The following is a 24,911-nucleotide window of genomic DNA, read 5'->3' as shown; positions in this document are numbered from 1 at the left end:
CTTATTCAGCATTTCTGACTTTTTAATTCTGCTTTCTCATTGGCCACAGCAGCTGTTCCTCCCAAACTGCAGGTCAAGGGATAAGACATTATGACTACCATCGACTGATAAGTAAGCGGAGGTCAGAGAGCGAGGGGAGGAGAGGGCGAGGGCGGGGCGAGGAACAGGGACGACACACCCAGGCGCATCCACTTGGCGCCTCCGAGCCTGTGAGCCCGGGTCTCTCTGTCGGCACGCCGCTGTTACCTGGAGGGCCAGGGCGGTCCCCAATCCTCTCTAGGCCTCACTGCCCACCTCGGCAACCTTACCGGCCTTCCCTGCAGGGTTCCCGTGAGCAGTGACATGAGCAAACACGCAGAAAACCCTTAGAACCACCCCAGCACCCGCTGGATTCTCGGCAAATGTGAGCCGCCCACTATTCATGGGCGACTGGTGGTCATTAGGTGGGCAGAGACGAGGCTGAAACCCTGTTCCACGGTCCTCCGAACGTTTCCTCTCGTCCCTCTAGCTTCTCATTACCCTGACAGCCTAGATCCGAGTCCCTCCTGGACCCTGTTCCCGGGTCAGAATGCCCAAGTCCCAATGCAGCTCTTCTGTGAGCCCTGCTCCTGGCCCCGGGGGAGGACTGTGCACTTATGCCTGGGGCAGGACGCCAGGCACGCAGACCTGCAGGCGGGCAGTAATGTGCACAAGTGCTCCAGCATGTGCTCATTTCCAGCCTGTCCCCAGAAGGGCGCTCAGTCTGCAAAGCCAGCAGAGAGCTATTTACAGCTCTGGGCGAGGAGACGGGAGGCAGGCTCTGTTCCCACTCAGAATGGCCCTCTGCGGTGGCTTGCTCTTTTGGCTGTTTCTAAGAGGCTGTTTGGCCAACCTTGCCCCAGAAGAGCTCTGAGGTCCTAAAAGCTTTTGCTTGAAGGCCAGCTAACTGCCCCAAGGGTTGTCTGGTCCCCTTAGAGAGCTCGTGCTCAAAGGCAAGTGGGAGAAGGCGTCCCTGGACTCCCCCAGGAGAGCTGCCAGCGGGTTCTAAACATCAAGAAGCAGGAGGCCCGTCAAAACCATGGACAGCTCTAGCCGCTCAACTAGCACTCTAGGTCGGAGCTGGACAACTGGTCCACTGGCCTGTTTTTATAAATAAAGTTTTATTAGAACATAGATTCCTCCCATTCGCTATGTTGTCTATGGCTGCTGGACTGTAAGTATCCGGCCCGCAAAGTCTCAAGTATCAGCTATCTGCCCCTTTACAGAAGAATCTGCCAAGCCTTACTCTAGGCGATGTCCCCATCACCTCATCTTTTAACAGGCTTCTCTGAGCCACTTATAGTTGGGGGTCTGCTCTCCACCCAACTTCCAGAAGGATCTTTCTCCGGTGCTAATCAAATTAGCTCACATCCTTGTTTAACATCCTTCCGTGGTTCCCTACTGGTGTCTGGGTCAAGCCACTCATTATCATGGGTCACCTGGATGTCCATGATCTCTCTGGCCCTCCCACAGCTTCCCCCTCTCCTCACTCACCCGTGCTGTGCTCCACCAAAGACCTCCCCCATTCTCTGACCATGGGTTTTATGGGGGGGAAAAACTGTGCCTCAATGGAATATTATGCATTATCTGTATAGTACAAACTTTCAGGCTATCTGATTCTACCCCTGTTCATTATCTTTGAGTTATTTTTCCCAATGCTTTGTAAGTTGAAGGAAATGGATATACAAGCAAATTCTGTTTTGTCCAATCATTTCCCCCTCCATTTGCAATTCATTTCAGTATTCCTTTCCTCCACATACATAGTTGTGCTTTAGTCGACTTTGCCTTTGAACCAGTTCTAATATCTGCCTGGCTTCCTCACTGATTGAGCTTAATATAGTCTTGAACAAGTGCTCCCTTTTGCATCTGCACAGGACTCATGGTTTTACCCCTTTTTTTTTTCCCCTGAAGATTTTCTTTTGACAGTTTTCCACGAGGTCTCTGAGCTTCTGTTCATGTTCTCTCTGTCAAGAACATCTTTCCTGCCTTTTCCTCCTGAAACTTTTTTCCCAGCAGCTCCAGGGTTTCTCTGAGTTCCAGCCTCTATGTGCCCGCAGCACCTCCTCCCCACCCCCAGGGGTGCATCTCGCTGAACAGTAGTCGTTCTGGGTCTGTCTCCCCACAGCCAGCCTAGAGGATCCTCTGGTGTGAGCAGGTGGGTCTCTGTCTCTCCCTCATCACACACATGCACACGCCTAGTACTGCACAGGACACATGGAAGTAGTACAATAAACAGACACATTAATGAATGAACAAATGTCAGACTGCCCCCCTAGACAGAAGCCACTGAGTGTGACACCTTGTTCTCTTGGCTCGATACCATACACGTGACGCCGGAGCCGGGCTTCTGCTAAGTACCCAATAAATACTTGCTGAGCAAATGAAAGAATACCATGTACGTTCTGGTTTTTGGCCTGCTTCTTAAGTAATCTCCCATTTCTCCACTTTGGAAGAGCAGAGCCGGCAGCTTCAGGCCACTACCCTCCCACCTGGTGCTTCCCCGTATCAGCACCTTTCATGCTAAGCCTCTCTGGGTACTCTTCCCCAATTTTCATTTTGCTTCACCTTCATCATGTGACCTTGAGCGAGGCACTGCCCCCCAGGGCCACTGTTTTCCCCTGCGCCAAGCCATCAGTTCAGACATTCCAAGAGAGTGCGTAAGGCAAAGACACGACTGGCCGATAATGCTGGAATGATGTTCTGGTCCAGACACCACTTACCCTGTAACAGATGCGCCAGTGTAACTCATCAGCCACGGGAAGCAGGGCTTACCTTCTGAGATGTCCTAGCGCAAGCTTCCCAAACTTGAATGTGACCATGAATCCCACCTCCTCCCTCCCCCACCGACTGCCAACCTGGGATGTTGTTAAATGTAGATTTGCATTCTGTAGGCCTGTGTGGGGCCCAAGAGTCTGCATTTCCTTTTTTAATTTTTTTAAATGTTTATTTTTGAGAGAGACAGAGTGCAAGCAAGGGAAGGGCAGAGAGAGAGGGAGACACAGAATCTGAAGCAGGCTCCAGGCTCTGAGCTGTGAGCACAGAGCTTAACTCGGGGGTCAAACTCACAAACTCTGAGATCGTGACCTGAGCGGAAGTCAGATGCTCAACCGAATGAGCCACCTGGGCGCCCCAAAAATCTGTATTCTAATGAGCACGCTGCTGCCGCGCTGCTGCTGGGTGCTGTACCATCTTCCAGTAGCAAGGTGCTAGGTCACAATGGGTCGTAGCTTTGAAGAAATTCTCCGTTTGGCCAAGGTGCAGACTTCCAGCACGCTGCCAATAGTGGAAGGCAATACACGTGAGCACCTAATGGGAGGTGTTGGGGGTTAAGTCTACAGACCCCTGAGAACGGACAGGTTGGCAAGTGGTGGGGGCAGCGCGGTCTGTGCAGGGCTCTCAGAGAACAAGGAAACCAGGCTGGGAGTCTTCTGCCAGCACAGCGATTCTACTGAATCATCAAGTCTAGTGATTGGGGCCAACCAACCTATGCCAAAATGTGAGAACCACTGTGCTAGGTGGAAAGGGGGTGGGGGTGAGGCGGGTAGAACGTTCCAGTTTGAAGAACAGTATTCTGGTTTCCCATAGGAGAATTTTGGGCATGTGTCTGAGCTTTGTAAATTGCATTCATTTATTCATCCATCCATTCACACACTCCTCCATCAATGTATCCAACCAACAAGCGGTCGGGTCCAAGCATCCATGCACCCGTCCACTCACCCACCCAACATCCAGCAAGCATGTCCTGAAATGCCCACCATGAAAAGGCACAAGAGTTATGACTCAAATTGCAGATATACAGACGTGTCTTAGCCTCTAACCCGGTGATTCTCAACCAGGGAGAACAAGTTGGTCCCCATGAGACATTTGGCAATGTCCAGAGACAATTTTGGTTGTCACACTGGGGGTGGAAGTGCTACTAGCATCTAGTGGGTTAGAGGCCAGAGATGACACTAAGCATCCTACCACACACAGAACAGGCCCCCCACCCCACCCCAGGAAAGTTAATAGTGTTGAGGTTGAGAAGCTTTGCTCTAGATTGTGAGCCCTCGTGAGCAGTAACTGTATCGTAGGCACCTGGATGTCCCATGGTCACAAGACGGTGCCCCACCCACAGGAGCTGAGCAGATGTTCCCATGCAAGAGGAAAAATGGCAACACAAAAATCCATTCATGTCTGTAACGTGCTCTTAAAACTCAACCACAAAAAGACAACTCAGTTCAAAAATGAGCAAGGGACTTGAATAGGCATTTCTCCAGAGAAAAATCTACAAATGGTCAACAAGCACATCCTTAGCCATTAGGGAAATGCAAATCAAAACCCCAATGAGGTATCGCTTCACACCTGCTGGAACGGCGGTAATAGTGATGATAATAGTAATAATAATAATAATTGGAAAACAACAAGCGTTGGTAAGGATGTGGAAGAACTGGACCCCTTGCACACTGCTGGTGTGAACAGTAAAGTTCCTCACAGTTCCTCCAAAGGTTAAACGAAGAATTTCCATGTGACTGATCATATGACTGAGCAGTTCACTCAGGGGCCGATAGCCAAAAGAACTGAAACCAAAACTTGTCTAAACCAAAACTTGTACATACATGTTCTTAGAAGCAGAAAAGGCCAAAGATGGGGAAATGAAATCCTAAGGGGTCCACTGGTCACAGCCTGAGGCCATCGTGCTGGTAGGAACCCAATCCAGATGCATTCAGTCCAACCCAAGGGCCCACTGGGGTTTTTAGGAGTTTTCCCCAACACCCCACCCCCACCCCCCGCCCTAGAGATTCAGCCTGGGGTCTGGGGCCTGGGGAGGGAAGGCCTCAGATTCCTGTCTCCAGAACACTGAGGCTCCAGAATTCTGAATTTCAGCAGCTGGAAGTGCTGGTGTGAGCACTTTCCCCAGAGGGAGGGATGAGTCCAGGCAGGAATGTGTCTCCCCCTGGGGACGGGGGGGGGGGGGGGGGGGGTGCGATCCTCTAGCGGCAGGGTACAGGCAAAGGGCCCCAGCCTGGGCTTCAATATGGAGTCCCAAGCCCACATTTCCTGGCTGAGACCCAGAGCAGGTCTGTCAACCTCTGTGTGCTGCGCTTTGCTCATTTTTATTCTTGTGTCCGTCTACCTGTGTGCACGACTGAATGTTTCTAGAAGAAGGGGGGCTGGGCCAAAGGGCATGCAGTTTGGGTTCTGGAAGAGACCGCCAGACGACCTTCCAAAGAAGGGTCCAGAACCAGGTTATTTCTGAAATTGTTGCTGGCACGAACATTTCTTTGACCTCTAGGGGAAGGGAGTAATGCCCTTAGACAAGCCGTTTAACCTCGGTGAGACTTGGTTTTGCTCATCTGTACAATGGGAGGCCTAGAGCAATGCACATGAAGGTGCTCTGGAGGTAGCAAAGTGCTGTTTAAAAATTTTTTAATGTTTATTTTTTTTTGAGACAGAGAGAGAGCGAGTGGGAAAGGGGCAGAGAAAGAGGGAAACACAGAATCCGAAGCAGGCTCCAGGCTCTGAGCTGTCAGCACAGAGCCCGATGCGGGGCTCAAACTCGTGAACCGTGAGATCATGACCTGAGCCAAAGTCGGACACTCAACCGACTGAGCCCCCCAGACGCCCCTGCAAAGTATTATTTAATGTGAAGAACTGAGATTGTCATTAACACTGGGAAGCTCAGTGGCTGGACACCACCCCCTCCATCGTGCAGAAGGCAGAGCAAGGAGCCCAGCGAGCAAGGAGAAGGAATCTGTCTTCTTTTTTTTTTTTTTTTAATGTTTTTATTTATTTCTAGGAGAGAGAGAGACAGACAGCGTGAGCAGGGGAGGATCAGAGAGAGAGAGGGAGTCACAGACTGAAACAGGCTCCAGGCTCCGAGCCGGCAGTCAGCACAGAGCCGGATGTGGGGCTCGAACCCATGAACCGCGAGATGATCCAAGCTAAAGTCAGACGCTCAACCAACTAAGCCACCCAGGCGCCCCAGAAGGAATCTGTCTTAAGTCAAGCATCAAGGGTATGCAAGACCCATGTGGCAGCGGGAGGGGTGGGCATGATTCTGCCCCCCAGTGGGCATCTGGCAGTGCTTGGAGACACTTCATTTGGCACAACTAGAGAGGTTTCTACCAGCATCTAGTAGCTGGGGGCGGGGGGGGGGGGTAAGAATGATGCTAAACCCCCTCAGTGCACAGGATGGCCCCAATACCGAGAATTATTCCACCCCCAGGGTCAGCACTGCCGACATGAGAAGGGCTGCTCTGCTCTGCCTTCTCGCCTGATGCCTACCCCCCCAACCACCTCATTCAGAAATAAGGAAACTGAGGCTCAGAGAGAGAACGACTTGCCCAAGTTTCCCCCACCAGCAGGAGGCAGGAGTCAACTCTCTGCCGCACCTGACTTTATGGTCTGCTGTCCTAAAACACAAAGGTTTTATGACTTTGCCCCTGAAATCACAGTTGTTGCTTCCACCCATTTGTAGTAGCAGCTATGCACATTATGAGGATTAACTCATTTTATGCAGATATAAGATTAATAATCTGCTCAAGATCCCACCCCAAGGGGCAGATATGGGTTCTAGGCCCAGATAAGAGGGGTACAGAGGCCAATCTCTTGACCTCTATGCATGCCAGTTCCCCTTCATGCCCTGAACTTTCACCTTGGCACCTTGTACCTGGCTCCCTGCTCTAAATGGGAGCATAATAGCCAACCCCTTAGCTGGAGGCCCACCTCAAGATGCTCCCCCCCATTTGCAGGGACCTGGTGGCTGTGGCCCCACTGGGTGGCTCACAGGGGCTGCTGCCAGTTTCAGTTTCTGCCCCATCCGGTGGCAGGAAAAGCAGCCATGCTCTGAGAGGGACAGCAGACCGCTGCAGGGTGGGCTCAGTACCAAGATCACACGGGGTGAGCATTGAAGCGCAGACCCCCAGGAATGGCTTCTACAGGGTGGCCTGTGGGGGTGGGGGAATGCTGAGTTCCAGCTCTGCCCCTTCCCAGCTGCATGACATTCTCAGAGCCTCTGCGTCTCCTCTGACAAGCGGAGGGGTCAATGCCAGGAGGCCCAGCGCTAAATGTGAGGCCCTGAGCCCCTGTCCTGGACCCCAGCACCCCACAACCCCTGGAGGGACTATGGCCGGCTTTCCCACCCACTGGCCGGATGACCTTGAGCCAGGGTCTTCCCCTCTTTATGCCTCTGTTTGCTCAAATGTCAAGTGAGGGAGCAGATCTTTCATCAAGAAGTCCTTTGGGGTTTGGGGATCCAGGCCTGCCTCTCCCCAGGGCTGACCTCTTTGGGCATCCAGAGCACACGTTTCTCCATACCCCATATCCCGCATGCAGCTCCAAAGAGTAAGGCAAGCCTCCTTGCCTTTCTCTTTCCTGTCCTCCACCCTGGCCTCCCAGAGAAGAGCTGTTTCCAGCCGCTCAAGTCACCAACATCCTCACCCTTGGCCCAAGAATGGCAACAATGTCTCCAGCCCAAGTGCAGCATTTACCTCCTCTGGCCAAGTGCCGGGAATTCCACTGATCAGTGCCCACTGGAGCTAGGGGGGAGGGGGGCCCCGGGGAGCAAGCTGGGACCCCTTCTCTGCATCTGACACTCCCTTCTCTGGGGAGCCTGGACTGCCTCAGGGGAGAGTATCCTGAACACCAGCCCTTTGTGTGGGGGCTGGGGGGTCCCGGGGGGGTCTTGCTGCCTTGGGGGCCATCTCTGTTGTCAGAGTCTAGAGGGTACTAGAAAGGCCCCTAGGCTCAGGGTCCCGGCTTTAAGGGTTTCGTTCTTACTAAATATCCTCTGGTCCTATCTCTAGCCAGGGTGGGAGAGGGGAGGTGGGATGGAAACAAGAGGGGCAGTGAGGTGTGGGGGTACAGTCGGGGAAGGACTAGGTTTGGGAGAGGCAGGGAGAGTGGGTACAGGGAGTTAATGAGAGGGGATTGGCTTGAAAGGGTTGGAGGGAGATGGAGTCAGGTGGGTGGCTTGGCCCAGATGGGTGGCCAGCCCCTTGTCCTGCTTCTGAGTATGAAAGGCCCTGGCCTTGCATCTGATGGAGGGAGAGGGTACCTCCCCCAAAATGCCTGTACTGTGGTGGTGTGTGTGGCAACTGTGTCTTTGTCATGGGTGGGAAGGGGGGTCATGGGCCCCTTGGGGGAGGGGGAGGGAACCCTCCACATCCCAAAGCAAATCTCAGAGTCCAGTTTGGTGGTGGGGTACGCAGGGCGGTCCCTGTTGGGTGTGAGGCCGACATGCTGAGTCTCTGCCCTCGGATTTCCTTGTCTTAAGGAGGGGCTTCTTTCCCAGGACATTTGGAGGGGGTTCATTTTCCACGGAGGGAGGGTCCTCTTATCTACCAGCTGAGAAGACCCTCATCATTCCGAAGCGAGGGTGGAAGAAGAGATCCAAACTTAGTTTCCAAGGGAGGCGGAAGGTGCATCCGTCCCCGAAGAGATGAGAGGGGCCCTAGTTATGCGTGGAGGCAGGACCCCACTTTCGGGGGGGTGCACATTCCATTCCAAGGGGGTAAGTCGGGGAGGGGAAGCCTGGGGCCCGGAGGAAGAGCTCGTTTCTGATGGCAACTGGAAGCTATTTTGCTCTCTGGGAGGTGAGAGACCCCCTGTTTTTAGAGGGAGGGGACCCGCGTCTCGGGAGGATGAGGGCCCCGTTTCTGGGAGAAGACGCCCCGTCTTTGCTCCCTGGGGGCAAGGCCATCTCGGTGGACGGGCCTCCCCACGCGACCCGGCGCCGGCCCTTACCTCCAGGCCCCGGCTCCGGTCTGCGGGCTCCGGTCTGCGGACTCCGACGTGCGGGCGCCGACCTGAGGCTCCTGCGCTCCGGGCTCCGGGTGCGTCGGGTCTGCCCCACTTCCCCCAGCGACTCGCCGGGTTTCCTGGCTCCGCCGAGCCGCGCTGGCCAATCAGCGCTGCCGGCCCCGGCCCTCGCTCGCGCCGCAGCCAATAAGCGCGCCCGCCACGGGCCACCGCCCCCGGGGGGGAGGGGGAAGGCAAGGCGGGGGCAGAGTCCGGCCTTCGGGGGCGGGGGCGGGGGCGGGGCGGGGGCCTGGAGGAGGGACCCCGAGGGCCGGGAGCCAGGGCCGGGACTGCGGAGGAGGAGGCTGAGGAACCCCACCAGGCCGGAGGGGAGCCTACCGAGTGGGGGGTGGGGTGGGTGGAGGGCGCGTTTCTATAAGGGGGCGGCTCGATAGGTTGATTTAGCCGAGACCTTAATTACCTCCTGTCCCTTTCCCTGCGTCCAGGGGTCTGTGGGTGAGTGTACCTGCCCCCCCCCCCCCCCCGCGCCCTGGCTCTGGAACCCTGCATCCGGAGTCAGATCCGTAAGACGCCCTGCTCCTCTCGGCCTGGCAGTGCGCACTCTGGGCCCCCCCCCCGCCCCGGTCAGCCCCCGGCCGCCACCCCACCTATCCGACCCCCATTTCCTCAACAGTAAACGAAGACAGTGAGGTAGTACCTCCTTCAAGGCTGTAAATGAGACTGTAGAGGTGATGAAGGTGCTCTTACACAAATTAAAACGCCATATGAAAGCTAGGTAATACTAACGTGTGAATGACTGCCCGGTAGGTTTCTAAAGGTATTTGGAAAGAGGATTGATTCATTCATTCACTCATTCATTCACTCATTCTTTCTTTCACTCGTTCATTCGGTGGTAGAGTCAAAGACGCAGAAACCGCCCATCAGAACAAAATGAGATCTCCGAGTGCTCATGATGATTGAGTGGAAATTCCAGACCCTAAAAGGCCAAGAAAGAATACAGCTTGGTTTTCCCTACCCATCCTGGTCAATAAGTACTTCCCTAGTCTGCTGGTATCTTACAGAAACCTGAGGTCCCTCCTGTCTGCCTTCCAGCAATCGAAGCTGCCCTATCTCTGGTTAGGCAAGGAAGACTGTGTTCCTAGAAATTAAGGAGCTAAGATAAATATAAAACAAACAACCAAGTAAATAAAAAACAACCAAGAAACCCCTACCTGGCCTCTAGTATGGTCTATGACCACAGGGACCAAAAAGAAACAATAAATAAGAATCATTCAAAAGAACAGACAGAACATTGATCTCAGGTTCTGCTGAAGTTAAGAGAGGTTTGCCAATCTGTTTGGTATATTAATCCTGCCACCTTGCTTGCAGAACTTTGTGAGGCCTGGGTTATAAATCCAGCAATTTTTCCTTAGAACCTAAGCCATGCAGATAATGTGCTTTATTGCCCCTAACTCACCCAAAGAAATAAAATGGCCAATAAACATGGGAGGAAATAAAGCTTGTCAAAGAAAGGCAAGTTAAAGTTAGAGACAGAAAAATTTCATCTACCAAAATGGCCTAACTTTCATTATCATAACCACTATTATTTGTGCGGGTTTCAAGGAAGTAGCCAATCTCATGAATTGCTGATGGGACTATAAACGATCAAAGCCTTCTTGGGGAGAAACTGGGTATTTCCATTAAAAACATTTTTCAAATGGACTTACTCTTTGACCAAGAAATTAAACCCCCATGAGTTTATCCTAAACAACAAATGGTACAAAGGCTTAGTGATAAAGCGGTTTACTATCATTTTGTTTATTGTGGCAAAAAACTGGAAACGAATGTACAGCTATAAAGACTCTAACGGAGTATCCGTTGCATGAACAGAATACCTCTGATAAAACATAAGTATTGAGTATTTGAATGGTATGAAAATGCCATCTCAAAATATTAAGTGAACAAAGATATTCACCAATGAAGTATTATCCTGTATTTGCTAAGTCTACATAAATAGATGTGGATAGATCAGTGCTATCCAACAGAACCTTCTGTTATGGGTAGAAATGTTGTGTCTGTGCTGTCCAACATGGTAGCCACTAGCTGGACATAGGTATTGAAGTCTTCATGTGTGCTGGTTGATGGAGAAACTGAAATGGACATTTTATCTAATTTTTGTTTCAGGTCTATAGTCATATGTGGCTACTGGCTAGCACATTGGAGAGCACCAGTATGGACAGACAGAGAAGTAGAAAAAATAAATGCCCATTACTATAAATAGTTATAGCTGTATGTTGAAATTATAGATGATTCCAAGTTTACTTTACTTGCATGTCACTAACGTATAATTATTTTATATCTACTTCTCCTATACTAAGAAAAAATATTTAAAATGAAAAAAAAAAAAGGAAAGGTTAAAGCAAATGTAGCCTAGCCCACCATCTGTTTAGTATGACTTGCGAGCTATGATATAATATTGGTTTTACATTTTATTTTATTTATTTTTAAAATGCTTATTTCTTTATTTTGAGAGACAGCGAGAGACAGTGCGTGCATGAGCCAGGGAAGGCGGAGGGAGAGTGAGAGAGAACCCCAAGCAGGCTCCACAGTCAGTGCAGAGCCCAAAGCAAGGGCTCAATCCCATGACTGTGAGATCATGAACTGAGCAGAAATCAAGAGTCGGATGCTTAACCGACTGAGCTACCCAGGCGCCCAGGGTTTTAGATTTTAAAAACTGGAAAAATTCAAAAGAAAAATAATATTTTCTTTCACATGAAAATGACATGAAATTCAAATCTCACGGTGCATAAATAAAGTTTTACTGGAACACAGTGATCCCCCCTCACCTAAGCATCATCTTTGTGCTATAGCACAGAGCTGAGTAGTTCTGACAGAGACCGTGGGGCTTGCAAAGTCAAACATATTTACCGCCTGACCCTTTTTTTAGAAAAAGTTTGCCAAACTTTCTGGTTGAGGAGGGTGTGAGAGGGATATTTACAGCCAGGTGCTTTGCAAGCTGATTCTCAAGTAGCTTCATTGTGATACTTGTGAAGGAAACTGTCAGCATGCGGAGAAGGCCTTTCTCACATTTGCTCCCCTTGCATTTTCCACAGCCCCAAGCAGCGGGCCTCTTCCGGGGGATGCTGGGGAAGTTTTCCAGAGGCTGGCTGAGGCCCAGGGTGGAGCTCCTTCCAGGAAAGCACCTCTGAGCAGGGAAATGAGGGCAATGGGGCATGAAGCTCTCAGGGCTCTAGCAGTCTGAGCAGGAAAGGCCCTTAGAGACCAGCCACCCATTGTAGAGAGGGGGAAACTGAGGTCAAGGGACATGGATGAACTTGCCCGGAGCCAGATTAGAATGCGTGCCTTATTTCTTAGGTCTGTGCTTTCCACAGTCCCTGCTCACAAAATAGTACAGGGATATCACAGAGGGCATTTGGGTGTGAGGAAAAGGGGACCAGCCCGGGACTTGGTGGTGAATTCCAGTTCTACTTCCCAATGGCCGTGTGACATTGGGACAAGTTATTTACCCTTTCTTGGCCTCTATGTTCTCACTTATGAATTAAAGCGACTACCACAACACCCACATGTGAAAGAATACAGTTGGACTCTTATCTTACACCATACACAAAAATTAACTCATTATGGATCAAAGACCTAAATATAAGTCTTAATACCATAAAACTCTTAGAAGAAAACACAGAGTTAAATCTTCATGACTTAGGATTTGGCAATGGTTTCTGAAATATGACACCAAAGGCATACGGAAAAAAGAAAAGAAAAAAACTAGATAAATTGGAATTCATCAAACTCAAAGGTGTTTTTTTTGTACATCAAAGGACATGATCGAGAGAGTGAGAAGACAGTCCATAGAATGGGAGAAAACATTTGCAAATCATGTATCAGAAAAGAGTCTAGGATCCAGAATATATAAAGAGTTCTTACAACCCAACAACCAAAAGGCAAACAACCCGATTCAAATGACACATGTGGCCAGGGTGTGGAGACACTGCAACCCTCACACACCGCTGGGAGGAATGTGGAACGGCGCGGCCACTGTGGAAAACAGTCTGGCAGCTCCTCAGGAAGTCAAACGTGGTCACCCTGTGACCCGGCAATTCCACTGCTAGGTAGATACCCAAACAAACTGAAGACAGGTATTCAAACAAAAGCTTGCATATGAATATTCACAGCAGCACTACTTACAATGGCCAAAACATGGAAGCAAAGCGAAAGTCCACCAACTGATGAATGGATGGGCAAACTGGGGTGTGTCCATACAGTGGAGTATTCCTCAGTCCTACAAAGGAATGAAGTACTGTAGGCACCTGACTCAAGGTGGGTGAATCCCGAAAACAAAAGACCACGTGCTGTATGGGTCCATCCATAAGAAATATCCAGAATAGGGAAGCCCACAGAGACAGAAAGCGGTGAGTGGTTGCCAGGTGCCAGGGATGGAACAAATAGGAGTGACTGCTTCATGGGTATGGGGCTCCATTTGGGGTGCGGACAATGTTCTGGAACAGAGGGGGGTGATGGGTGACCAGCGCGGTGAATGCGCTTCGTGCCACTGTAAAATGGTAAATGCGTATTTTACCGCGAGAAGAAGAAGGTCCGTAGCACGTAGGTCCCCCTTTGGGGCAAACGTTAGGGTGTGCATTGCTGGTCCCTGGTGGACATCCACACCCTGGAAGCTGTTATTATTAGCAGCTTCACCAAGCGACTCGCCCAATTGTGCGAGGTTGGCCCAGAGCTCACTCATTCCCTCGTTTAGTAACTTATCTGTTCATTTAGTCAGTCAACAAACATGCATTTAGCACCTAACCTGTGCCCGGCGCTGAGCTGTTCCAGGCCTTGGGGGTTTGAGGCCCCATGTCCACGGAGCTCCCATTCTGGTGCTGGGAGACGGAGCATAAGAGGCAAACATGAACCAAGGAAACAAATTTTTGACAATAAGAGCTTGGAGATACATCAAGTCCCTTGGAGCGAGGACGTCAGCCGTGGTGGCCAGGGTGGGGGGGTGGGGTCATGTGTGTGGAGGACGTGACATGTGTGTGGAGGCCTGAATGCTAAGAGGGGCGCCTGGGTGGGACTTCCCTGCACTCATTCCCAGGCACCAGCCTCCTCCAAGACCCAGGTGCTGCCTCTGGCTTTCCACTACCTACCCGACCCCGACCTGTAAGGTGGGTGTGTCACGCCAGCTGCTGCATCTGACACGTCGCAGATGTGTCACAGCTTTGTTCTACTGTCATTGCCGTGACTGGGCGCTTCAGAGCTGCCAGCCCCAAAGAAACACAACAGTGTGATTCTCTTTCTAGCTCAGGACACACCAGAAATGACAGGGGAACCGTGTTGTCCCCCACTGCCACTCCCACGCCCTGGAGGGCTGCCCGGAGGCAATAAATACAGAGCCAGCCCCCTAACCACGGGCAGCTCTCCTGCTCAAAACGTCACTGGTGCTGAGGCTGAGGAACCCTGTGCTGGAAGCATGTACACAGTTTCAGCACCATGGAAGGTGCTCGGCACAGTCTAGGTCCCTTCTTCCTGCACTCATATTCGCCCCAATTCTGCTTGCCAGTACGTGCGAGGGCGTTGCAGGGGCCAGGCGGAAGAACGTGGCTCCCCGCTCATCCCCACCGCTGGAGAAGACAGCTAAGCATTTATGTCTTATCTGAGATCTTTGAGGACTTTGTTGGCATGTCTGACATTTATGGCATTTCTGAGATCTCTGAGGACAGTAGCTGGCACACGGCAGGTGCTCTATAATACTGATCTGTTTCACTGTGTGCAAAGGACAGTGTCAAGCCGGATGCTGAGCGCGGTGCTGACCCCTCTCACCCCTCCCTGGGGGGCCCCTGGGAGCTGTCCATCAACTCCCTGCTGAACCTTCACCAAACCCAAGTCAAACTCTTTCTCCAGGGCCAGAGAATCCTAAGTCCTTACTCCTCCCCGTCCTTCCCTCTCCTCCCTACAGACAGAAGACGAAAACCAGGAGACAGAGCCATGGAGCTGTTAGTCCTCAAACTCTGGAGATCCTGTTGTGACAACGAGGAGGAATCCCAGAAGATGAGGCTGACGATAATGCCGGAGGGCTGGGCTCTCACGCCTGTGAAACGGGAGCATGTCCGTACAGCCTGCAGCAGGGTGTGTGGCTTCAACAGGTCCTTCACGAAGATCAGCTATTATCATGAACGTTATCAAAGTCCTCACTCCCACAGTTTGGGCCTTTCCAGAAACAGATCCTGAGACAAGGACAGAGTGCTCCTGGGGAGTGACCCAGGGTAAGGTGACCGCGGTGGGCAGCGGGGGTGACGTCCCGCTGGGGAGTGCTGGGGGCTGGCCAGGTAGGACACTCACTTCAGAGTCACCCCACAGAGGGGTGGGGGGGGGCTGGGCATTTATACACCAACGACTACCAATCACTGGTCAGGGACTGCCCTCCCAGGTGCCAGCTCCCCAGCGCTTCTGGCTCACCCCTTTTGGGCTGGGCAGGCTGAGGTGGCCGTAGAGAGCCCTGGGGCGGGGGGTGGGGGAGGCAGGCGAGCATAAATAGAGAACGCTGGGCTGGGCATCGGCGGGGGGGCGGTGCTGTTCCCCACCGCCCCTGTCATCAACGCCGCTGCTGACCGCTGCTAAGGTCTTTTCCTTACTTGTTTCTTCCCCTTTAAAAAGGCTTTGGAACAGGTCCACAGCAAAACTGAGGAAGAGAGAGAGAAGTCTCCCATGCACCCACCCCCTGCGCCCACACGTGCACAGCCTCCCCTCTATGAACATCCCCACCAGAGGGGACGTTTGTTATAACCTATGAACTTCACGGAAACATCAGCACCCGCTGTCCGTGGTTTGCACGGGGTTCGCTCCCGGTGCTGTGTGCTCGCAGGTTTGGACAGATGTACGGTGACACGTGTCCATGATGACAGCTTCATACGGTGTCATCTCACTGCCCCCCAAAGCCCCTGTGCTCTGCCTGCTCGCCCTCTCTCCCCTTAGCCCCCTGAAACCACTGATCTTTTTTACTGTCTCCGTAGTCCTGACTTTTCTGGAATCATCCAGTTTGTAGCTTTTTCAGATCGGCTTCTTTCACTTAGCGATATGTGTATGAGGGTCCCCCGCGGCTTGTCATCGTCACGGCTGGGGAGCTCGTTCTTTTTTAAGCACCGAATCTATTCCAGGGTGTAGATATGCCACCGTTTGTTCACCCATCCATCTAGTGAGGACATCCTGACGGCTCCCAACTCCGGGCAGGTAGGAAGAGAGTTGCTGTGGGGTGCCTGGCGGGAGGCACGCCAATGCTCAGTTGCATGTGACTCTTGATCTCAGGGTTGTGAGTTTGAGCCCCATGTTGGGGGTGGAGGTTACTTAAAAATAAACTCCTTAAAAAAAAGAGAGAGAGAAAGAGACTAGATGGACGCCTGGGTGGCTCAGTTGGTTAAACATCTGACTCCTGATTTCAGTTCAGGTCATGATTTCACAGTTCCTGAGATCAAGGTCCACTTTGGGCTCTGCACTGACAGTGAGAAGCCTGCTTGGGATTCTCTCTCTCTCTCTCTCTCTCTCTCCCCCCCCCCCCACGCCCCTGCCCAGCTCTCTCTCAAAAAAACAAATAAACTTAAAAAAAGAGACTGGAGCTGCTGTACACACGTGCGTGCAGACCTTGTGTGGACGTCAGTTTCCAACTCATTCGGGTACAGGCGCGGGGCAGCCGCCGCCGGGCGGAGCGCAGGGCGGTGCGGGTGTGGCGCTGGAAGGCACTGCAGGCTGTAACACGGGCCGGGCCGCTCGGCCGGCCACCAGCCACGAAGCAGACTTCCTGCTGCTCCACATTCAGAGTTTGGTGCGGTCGCTGCTCCAGGTCTGGGGGGGGGTTCTTCCTCTGCCTCCCTTTCCTCCTCATCTGCTGTCATCCCTGGCGGCTGCTAAGCTTCTAAATGGCCGTTGTCCGAGCTCTCGCAGCCTGGACTCGCCTCTTCCACGGCACTCACAGCCTCTCGGTCACGACTCCGAGGGGACTCAGGCCCTCAGTCGCTCCTCCTGTCGGGTCTCCTGCGCCTACTGAAACTGCTGGCCCACTGCTCGCTCTGTGCCGGGCACCGGCTGTTAAGTGGTCTGTACCAGGGGTGTCTCCTCTGGCCCTGGGCCTGACCCGTCATGGGTGGGGGGCGGCGCAGGGGGGCCAGGCACAGCACCCAGCACAGAGCAGGGCTCGGTGTGTGCTTTACTGAAACGATGAGAGACAATGGTCTCCTTTTATTTTTCTGTCTTTCCAAACTGAACACCCCGCAAAGATCCCAGGCTTTGCGGGAACTAGACAGTTGTTTCACTGGTATTTCAAAGGCCTTTCCCACAGAAAAGGCCTTCCTGAGAACAGATCCCGGGCTCCCTGGGGGTTTGCAGGCATGAAGCCCGTGCCAATGCTCAGTCTCCTGCTGAATGAGAGGTGGCAGGTGGAGGAGCTCGACCAGAATGTTCCAGGCCCTCGTGCTGGCTCCCGGGAGCAGCTCCTGAGGCGGATTCACCGGGTTCCAGTCCCAGGCCTCCCCGCCCCCTGCCTTCAGACCCTCTGACCTCAGCTTTCTTTTTATTTTTTTAATTTTTCTTAAACGTTTTATTTATTTCTAGGAAAGAGAGAGACAGAGACAGCGTGAGCAGGGGAGGGTCAGAGAGAGAGGGAGATACAGACTCTGAAACAGGCTCCAGGCTCTGAGCTGGCTGTCAGCACAGAGCCCGACGCGGGGCTCGAACCCACGAACCGCGAGATCATGACCTAAGCGAGAGTCGGACGCTTAACCGACTAAGCCGCCCAGGCGCCCCTGACCTCAGCTTTCTAAAGGCAGATGGTAGTTGCCCCTTGCTGGCTGCTGAGGGGACTGGAAGTGGCAGCTTGCTCCCCGTCCTCCTTATGAGGCCCCCCCCATCGAAGTTGCTGTGTTCTTTGAAATCCCCTCCTCCTTGAACCCCCCTCCGCAGGCCTCTGGAACCCCAGGGAGATGACGCCCTGCCCCTGTATGTCACCACTGCTGTGCTGGTCCGTGGCAGCGTAGGTGGGTCCATGCCTGGGACACAGCGGTGTGGCCTGCACAGAGACCACAGGGGTCTGGCGTGCTCAGAGGCTACACTGGAAACCGCCCGGTGGCCTCCCGTCAAACACACGTGAGCTCCCACCCAGCCTGCTGCTCACAGGCCGTGGGGCCCTGGGGCCCCTCCTCCTCTCTGACTCTCGGTTTCCTTGCCCCGCGGAACAGGGCAATCCCACAAGGCGCATCGGGCCCACCAGCCCACCAGCCCACCCGAGGAGCTCCGCCAGCTGGGTTCTGCCCTGACTTCCTGAGCACCTCCCCCGACTCAGGGAGTTCTGTCACAGCTGGGAGGAGGAGGGAGCCGGTCCAGCATCGAGTGGGGGGAGCCAGGGATGCTGGGGAAACATCTAGAGCGCACAGGATGGGCCCCCACAGGGGGTCATGAGCCCACATGTTATAGTGTTGAGGCCAAGAGCCACTCCAGCCGCTCCAGTGTGACGAGTAAAACCCAGAAAGGCCCCAAATCACCCGGTGGCTGCTGGCGCATTTCAATCTCTCTAGTCTCAGTTTCTTCATCTGCAAAGTGGGGCTAAGAACCATAGTGGGGCTGTGGAGAGCTTTAGGAGAGAGCCTGTCAAGCGTCCGTGCCCAGGACTGTACAAACAGCCGGAAAAACAGCAGTGGGAGGACCCCTCCCCACCTCTGGAGTCTCTGACTCTTCCCAGAGAGGCCGCCCTTCCCTCCCCAGGGAACAGCCAGGTGTGCGTTGTCATGGAAACCTTTCAGAGAGAGTGCACTCAAGAGTTTGATTTTTTTTTTCCTCCTCAAAATAACCCATGCTGTCAGTCAAGTAACACTAGGAGCGGTGGTTTGGCAAGTGAGATCTTTTTTGCCATCATTAATGGCTGAGTGAGGCACCCGGTTGGGGAGTTTCCGCCTCTTGCGACAGGCCAGGCCATTAATAGCAATGCAGCAGCAGGTAATTAATCATAGTGATGGTGATGGTGACAGTGGCCATGACGGTGATGGCTACGTGCCTTGCACCTCCCCTCACCCCCCAAGCCAGTTCGCGTGCCCGGTGCTTCACAGGCACATCAAGTAGGACTTTGGCAATAAGTACCAGTAGTGTGCCCATTTGACAGACACGGATGCCCAAGGCTCACCGGGGTTAGCCCAGTTCAGACGCCAGGTGCCATGCTCTGACCACCGAGCCTTAGTGCCTCTCAGGGGTCTCCAGTGGAAGAGGGTGTGGGGGGAAGGGTCAGTTCCTTCAGTCCGTGGCCCCAGCATCCAAACTCGAGGCTCCAGGCTCTCTCCTCGGTGAGCTCCGAAGCTAGAAACACCACCGCCTGCCCATTTCCTCATCGGTCACTCCTGCTCCAAAGAAGTGCTCCCGCCCAGCGCCCACACTGCTCCTTCGCACGGCCTGAGGCAGAGCCAGGTCTCAGCCCTGACACACTGAACCCTTGGATCTACACCAGGACAACAGCACAGCATAGCCTGCAATCCACTCACTCCTTGTCTTCAAGCAATCTCTACTCCAGGCGGGAAGCAATAGAAAGATGCTGGTTACAGGGTCTTGGACAGACCTGGGTGTAGACCCCTCCCTCGTTACTTCCTAGTCCCGTGGCCTCGGACAGGCTACATATGCTTTTTGGGCCTCAGCTGACCCACCTCTAAAGTGGGTTCAGGGTTGGTATGCTGATAAATGAGATCAATAGTAAATGCCTAACAAAAACGCGGGGGTGATCTGAATGAGGTGTGGGGTGAGCTGGGTACTGGGCGGCAATCAGAGCCAACATACCCCCGTATGACGTGCATCAGGTTAGTAAGGGGCCCCTAAGAGCCACTGCGGATCCCTGCTTTGGAGCAGCTGCCAGGGGCTTAAAGGGACTGAGGACCACCCGTAGTTCTTTGGCAGTGGAGTTGCGCACCGTCAATTCATGAGGCGACGGCGCCACCTTGTGGCGAGGGCCCTCCATCGACCCAGCCCTGAGGCGAAGAGCCAGACGAGGCCAACCTCCTCAAAACTCGCAACCTGGGGCAGGAGGAACCGACCTCCAGGTCCCTCGGCCGAGAAGCCCAGAGCAGGCTCCGCTGCGACCCGCACCACGGGCTGGCCCAGAGTAAGGAGCCCTGCAAACGGTCCTCCTGCTCAGTTCATTCATTCCCTCCTCCGTTCGTTCACTGGGCGCAGCGGGCTCCTCGATCCTCAGGATTCTCCTCCCATCTTGGGCCCCCTCCCGGGCCCCGCGTGGGCGCTCCCCTCGCCCCTGGATGGCTTACTTTTCTCCACAGCCCTTACCAGCCCTGTCCAGGTTATAACGCTCAAACCACTGAATCAAATTCTTTCGAAACTGATAGCACGTGTCAGTCTTGTGTAATTCACCAGCGAGGAATGATGCAGGCTGACAAAGCTGGTTCAGAAGAGAACACGAGAGACGGGTGTGTACAGTCCACAGGAGAGAGAGGGTGTGTACTGTCCACAGGGAAGTGATGGGGTGCGTACAGTCCACAGGGAAGTGAGGGGTGCGTACAGTCCACAGGGAAGTGAGGGGTGCGTACAGTCCACAGGGAAGTGAAGGGTGCATACAGTCCACAGGATAGAGGGGGGGTGTACTGTCCACAGGGCAGTGAGGGGGTGCGGTTGGGCCACAGGAGAGTGAAGGGGTGCGCACAGTCCACAGGGAAGTGAGGGGTGCGCACAGTCCACAGGGAAGTGAGGGGTGCGCACAGTCCACAGGGAAGTGAGGGGTGCGTACAGTCCACAGGGAAGTGAGGGGTGCGTACAGTCCACAGGGAAGTGAGGGGTGCGTACAGTCCACAGGGAAGTGAAGGGTGCATACAGTCCACAGGATAGAGGGGGTGTGTACTGTCCACAGGGCAGTGAGGGGGTGCGTTTGGTCCACAGGAGAGTGAAGGGGTGCGCACAGTCCACAGGGAAGTGAGGGGTGCGCACAGTCCACAGGGAAGTGAGGGGTGCGCACAGTCCACAGGGAAGTGAGGGGTGCGTACAGTCCACAGGGAAGTGAGGGGTGCGTACAGTCCACAGGGAAGTGAAGGGTGCATACAGTCCACAGGATAGAGGGGGTGTGTACTGTCCACAGGGCAGTGAGGGGGTGCGTTTGGTCCACAGGAGAGTGAAGGGGTGCGCACAGTCCACAGGGAAGTGAGGGGTGCGCACAGTCCACAGGGAAGTGAGGGGTGCGCACAGTCCACAGGGAAGTGAGGGGTGCGTACAGTCCACAGGGAAGTGAAGGGTGCATACAGTCCACAGGATAGAGGGGGTGTGTACTGTCCACAGGGCAGTGAGGGGGTGCGTTTGGTCCCCAGGGGAGTGAAGGGGGGCGCACAGTCCACAGGGAAGTGAGGGGTGCGCACAGTCCACAGGGAAGTGAGGGGTGCACACAGTCCACAGGGGAGTGAAGGGGTGCGTATGGTCCACAGGAGAGTGAGGGGGTGCTCACAGTCCACAGGAGAGTGAGGGGGTGCGCACAGTCCACAGAGAAGTGAGGGGGTGTATCCGGTCCACAGGAGAGTGGGGGGGTGCTCACAGTCCACAGGAAAGTGAGGGGTGCGCACGGTCCACAGGAGAGTGAGGGGGTGCGCACCGACCACAGAGAAGTGAAGGGGTGCATATGGTCCACAGGAGAGCGACGATATGAACTCACCATAGTAGACACGAACATGGTTCATGTCCCGCAGGGCAGGAAGACTGTTCCCCTTGGGGCTGTCTTCCTGCTGCACAGAAAAGGAGGTCATCACGTGGCCTCAGGTTTACAGAACTGCAAAACGCGTGTGCGGTCACCTCGTGGCCCTACTTCTGTGTTCGGATCATTGCTCTTCATACGACCCAGTGTACACTATGTATTTACTTCTGCTTTGTCCCTGTTCTCTCATCTAGTGTTGGACCCTGGGAGGCATGGCTGTGAGACATCTTGCTCCCTGCTGCCTCCCGAGCACCCGGGCAACATCCAGCACGTGGGATGTGAGCAAGCATTTGCAGAATGACCGGGTGTGTCGGGCTCGGGGACGAATGACTCCAGTCCTGTCCCCACAGAGCTCGCCATCTGTGACGGAGGCATGCAGGCAAACAGACAGTTATCACACCGAGTTTTAAAAGGCTATATTGCAGAAGGCTCAGGGGCTGTGTACACCTGGGAAAGGCTTTCTGGAAGAAGAAACTAAGGAGGACTGTGTGAGAGGAGTTTCAGAGGGTGGGGGCTGCTAAGAGCGTGGTGCATTCTGGGAGCAGGAGGGAATTCAATATGGTGGACAGGATGGGGCTGGAAAGGTAGGCGGGGGCTAGGCCTTGAGGGCCTGGTGGGCTCTGCAAGGGGGTTTGGGTTTTATGCAATGATCTCTCACGGCAGCTCCAGTAGATTCTTGTATCCAGTCTGAGAAGCAAGTCTCCGAATTCACAAGCATGTAGATGTTCCCAGCAGGAAGATTTTTCCATCCCATTTAGATGCTGAAGAGTATTTTTCAGAAGTCTCATCATCTGCTCGCTATGTCCTGGTTAACCTGCCCTGGGTGGAGGGGGTGGTGGTGGGTCTGCAGAAGACACAGTCATCTAAGCCAGAAAGCTGGGTGTCACCCCTGCCCCTCTTCTTCCTGTAGCCACCCCTTCTGTTCATCCCATCGCTATTTTCCCATCAGCGAGAAAATCACATGACTGAGGCCAGACCAGGCTGATGAGAATGAGGGTCTGTGTGGGGACCGAGATGGGGGCTGTGCACTTTTCACCACCGAGCCCATGGTCTGTGGTCGCAGCCCTGCCCACTGACTTCCCACGGAGCATGGCCCTGGGTGGTTTCAACAGAGGTCTGAACTGCTGAACTGACAAAACCACGAGATGGGTATCATCTGCTGGAGAGGCTGTAACATCCCTTAATAGCTCATGGATGTCAAGGCCACCAGTGGGCCGCCCGGTGCCGCTGGGCAGAATCACTAGCCCACGTCGGGACGGTGGATCCCTGCTGGTACCTGCTACGTGAGCTGCCACGTGAGAAACAGCACAGCCTGGAGGGTCTCCCCGGTTCGAGCTGGGATCCAGGGCGGAAAGTCCCGCGACTTCCACTGTCTGCGGCGCAGCCGTTTGCTGGGCACGTGCACTGGCCAAGGGGAGCAGGGGGTTCCACCTGGCAGCCTCTCCCAAGCTGCAGTCGGCCACAACCTAAGCGCTTCCAGGGAGGACGCAGGGCGGGAAGCTCCGCGCGTCACCCCACCGGGAGGCCCACGCCCACAGCTTCTTCGCCCCGCACCACGGAGTGGGCACGTGTGGCTGCTACAGCTGACAGCCAAGACTGTGCAGGCCACCTTGACACGTGGACAGCGAGATGGGCCTCTACTGGTGTTTCACACCGGAGTCGCGTAAGGCCAAGGTCTGCCGCCAACTCAGGGCTCCCCGAGTCTAGGTCACCCCGCACACGAGTGTCTCACTGCACACGGGGTCCATTTTATCGTCACTCTGCATGAGGCACCTGACTCTGAGGCTGCTTCCCTAGGAAGCGGGTCTCCCCCTGCTGGCAGCCCGTGGAGCGTCTCGTTGGACTTGGGGCCAGCGGTGTGGACGGCCTGCCCACTCCTCTGAGGGCCTTCCAGGTCCCCAAAGTGACCCTCGTGTGAAATGCAGAGCACGGGTTAAGGCAGGCCTGTTCCACACGACTTCATATTTGCTCTTTGCCCAGCTCCTGCCTCAGGACATGGAACAAAGAGGGTCCTCTCTGTACCAGAGAGAGGTGCAGAGGGCTCAGAGGTTTCTCTAGCAGATGAGGAGGCCACGGCGTACCAGCTGACAACACTCCCGAGACAAAGAATCATGCTGCGACAGTATCTGCAGTCTACTGAAGACGTCCCTGGTGTGCCCCCGCGGATTACCTAATCCCTAGAGTATCTCACGTGGATTATATAGTCCCTGCTGTACCTCACGTGGATTATCTAATCCCTGGTATACTTCACACGGATTATCGAATATAATCTTCACACTAACTCTGTGAAGACAGGAGTCTTACCATTTCACACATGAGGAAACAGGCTCAGAGAGGCTAGGCCACTTGTCCAGGGTTGTCTGGCTGCTCTGGGGGCAGAGCCGGGATCAGAACCTGGGTCTGCCCAGCCCAGGTTGGCACTCTTGACCAGGAATGACACATCCCAGCCCTGATCCCCACAGTGGTTGCTGGGCCAGCAGTGCCAGGGTCACCTGGCGGCTCATTAAGTTCCAGGAGGACCGGAGTCAGAACCTGCATGTTGGCAAAATCCCGGATGACTTGAGCTCACAGTAGCTTGAGAAATGAGGAACGTGTTTGCTGGTTTTACATCTTTTCTGTGCAAGCTTGACCAACCAATTCCCCACCTTGGGGCCGTATATTCTCTGAAAATGTTAGAACGTGCAAAGAAAAAAACCCGAGAAAGCAAAAAACCAAAAACCCAAAACCCCACACCAAAAAAAAACCCCACCTCCAATCTAAATTATCTAGATTAATTCCCTAGCAGAACACCTTGATGTTTTGATGATTCTGAAATATTCCTGCCAAACAAGCACTTATAGAGGTTCAAGCAAAGCTGTAAAAACATGGTGATAAGGATGCATTTTGCCTCCAAGGAGTGAAAATCTGATGATGCTTTGAATTACAGCCGATCAAGATTAACTCCAGGCCCCCCTCAGAGGAAGCATTCAGGCCAGTGCTTGAGACATGAAAGCGTCCTCCCTGACGCGCCAGGTGAAAGGAACGACGACTCTACTGCTCGGTGCCAATTACATCTACGAGCTTGTCCCCAGGAGTGCCGGGAAATGTCAGATAGTGCTGACACGGGGCCAGCTGGGGGCTCAGTCTCTTGGGGCTCTGTTTTGAGGACTCATTATTCATACATCCTGTGGTGATCCGCAGCTCCGTTCAATTACGGCAGGTCTATCTGCCAGGGCTTTGTGAACCTCAGGAAATGGGAAGGGCTCAACAGCTATGCTTCTGGAACTGCTCACCGCGCACAAATCACTGGGGTCTTGTCAAGGAGCAGTTTCCGCGTCGGGCCTGGGCTGGGGCTGCCGCTGCTGGTGGTCCGGGAGAGCTGCCGTGGGAAAGTGCGGGGAGCGTGGGCTACAAGCCCAACTCTGCCGCTTGGCAGCTGTGTGATGTTGGGAAGGTGGCTTAACTGCTCTGA

The 24,911-nt window shown here is 53.9% G+C and overlaps 1 protein-coding gene across 1 annotated transcript in view; it reads right to left on the bottom strand.

Annotated features, from left to right (window-relative positions):
• ABAT (4-aminobutyrate aminotransferase) overlaps window positions 1-8,861 on the bottom strand; it is an 87,060-nt gene extending 78,199 nt beyond the window's left edge. Inside the window, exon 1 of the mRNA XM_039244352.1 lies at window positions 8,743-8,861. The gene's annotated coding sequence lies outside the window, so the exon portion shown is untranslated. The remainder of the gene's footprint in view (window positions 1-8,742) is intronic.
• Window positions 8,862-24,911: the final 16,050 nt, after the last annotated feature.

Source organism: Hyaena hyaena, unplaced genomic scaffold, assembly GCF_003009895.1.
Source record: "Hyaena hyaena isolate Hyena2069 unplaced genomic scaffold, ASM300989v1 scaffold_238, whole genome shotgun sequence".
NCBI classification, from domain to species: Eukaryota; Metazoa; Chordata; class Mammalia; order Carnivora; family Hyaenidae; genus Hyaena; species Hyaena hyaena.
This window is presented reverse-complemented; position numbering and strand designations above follow the sequence as displayed.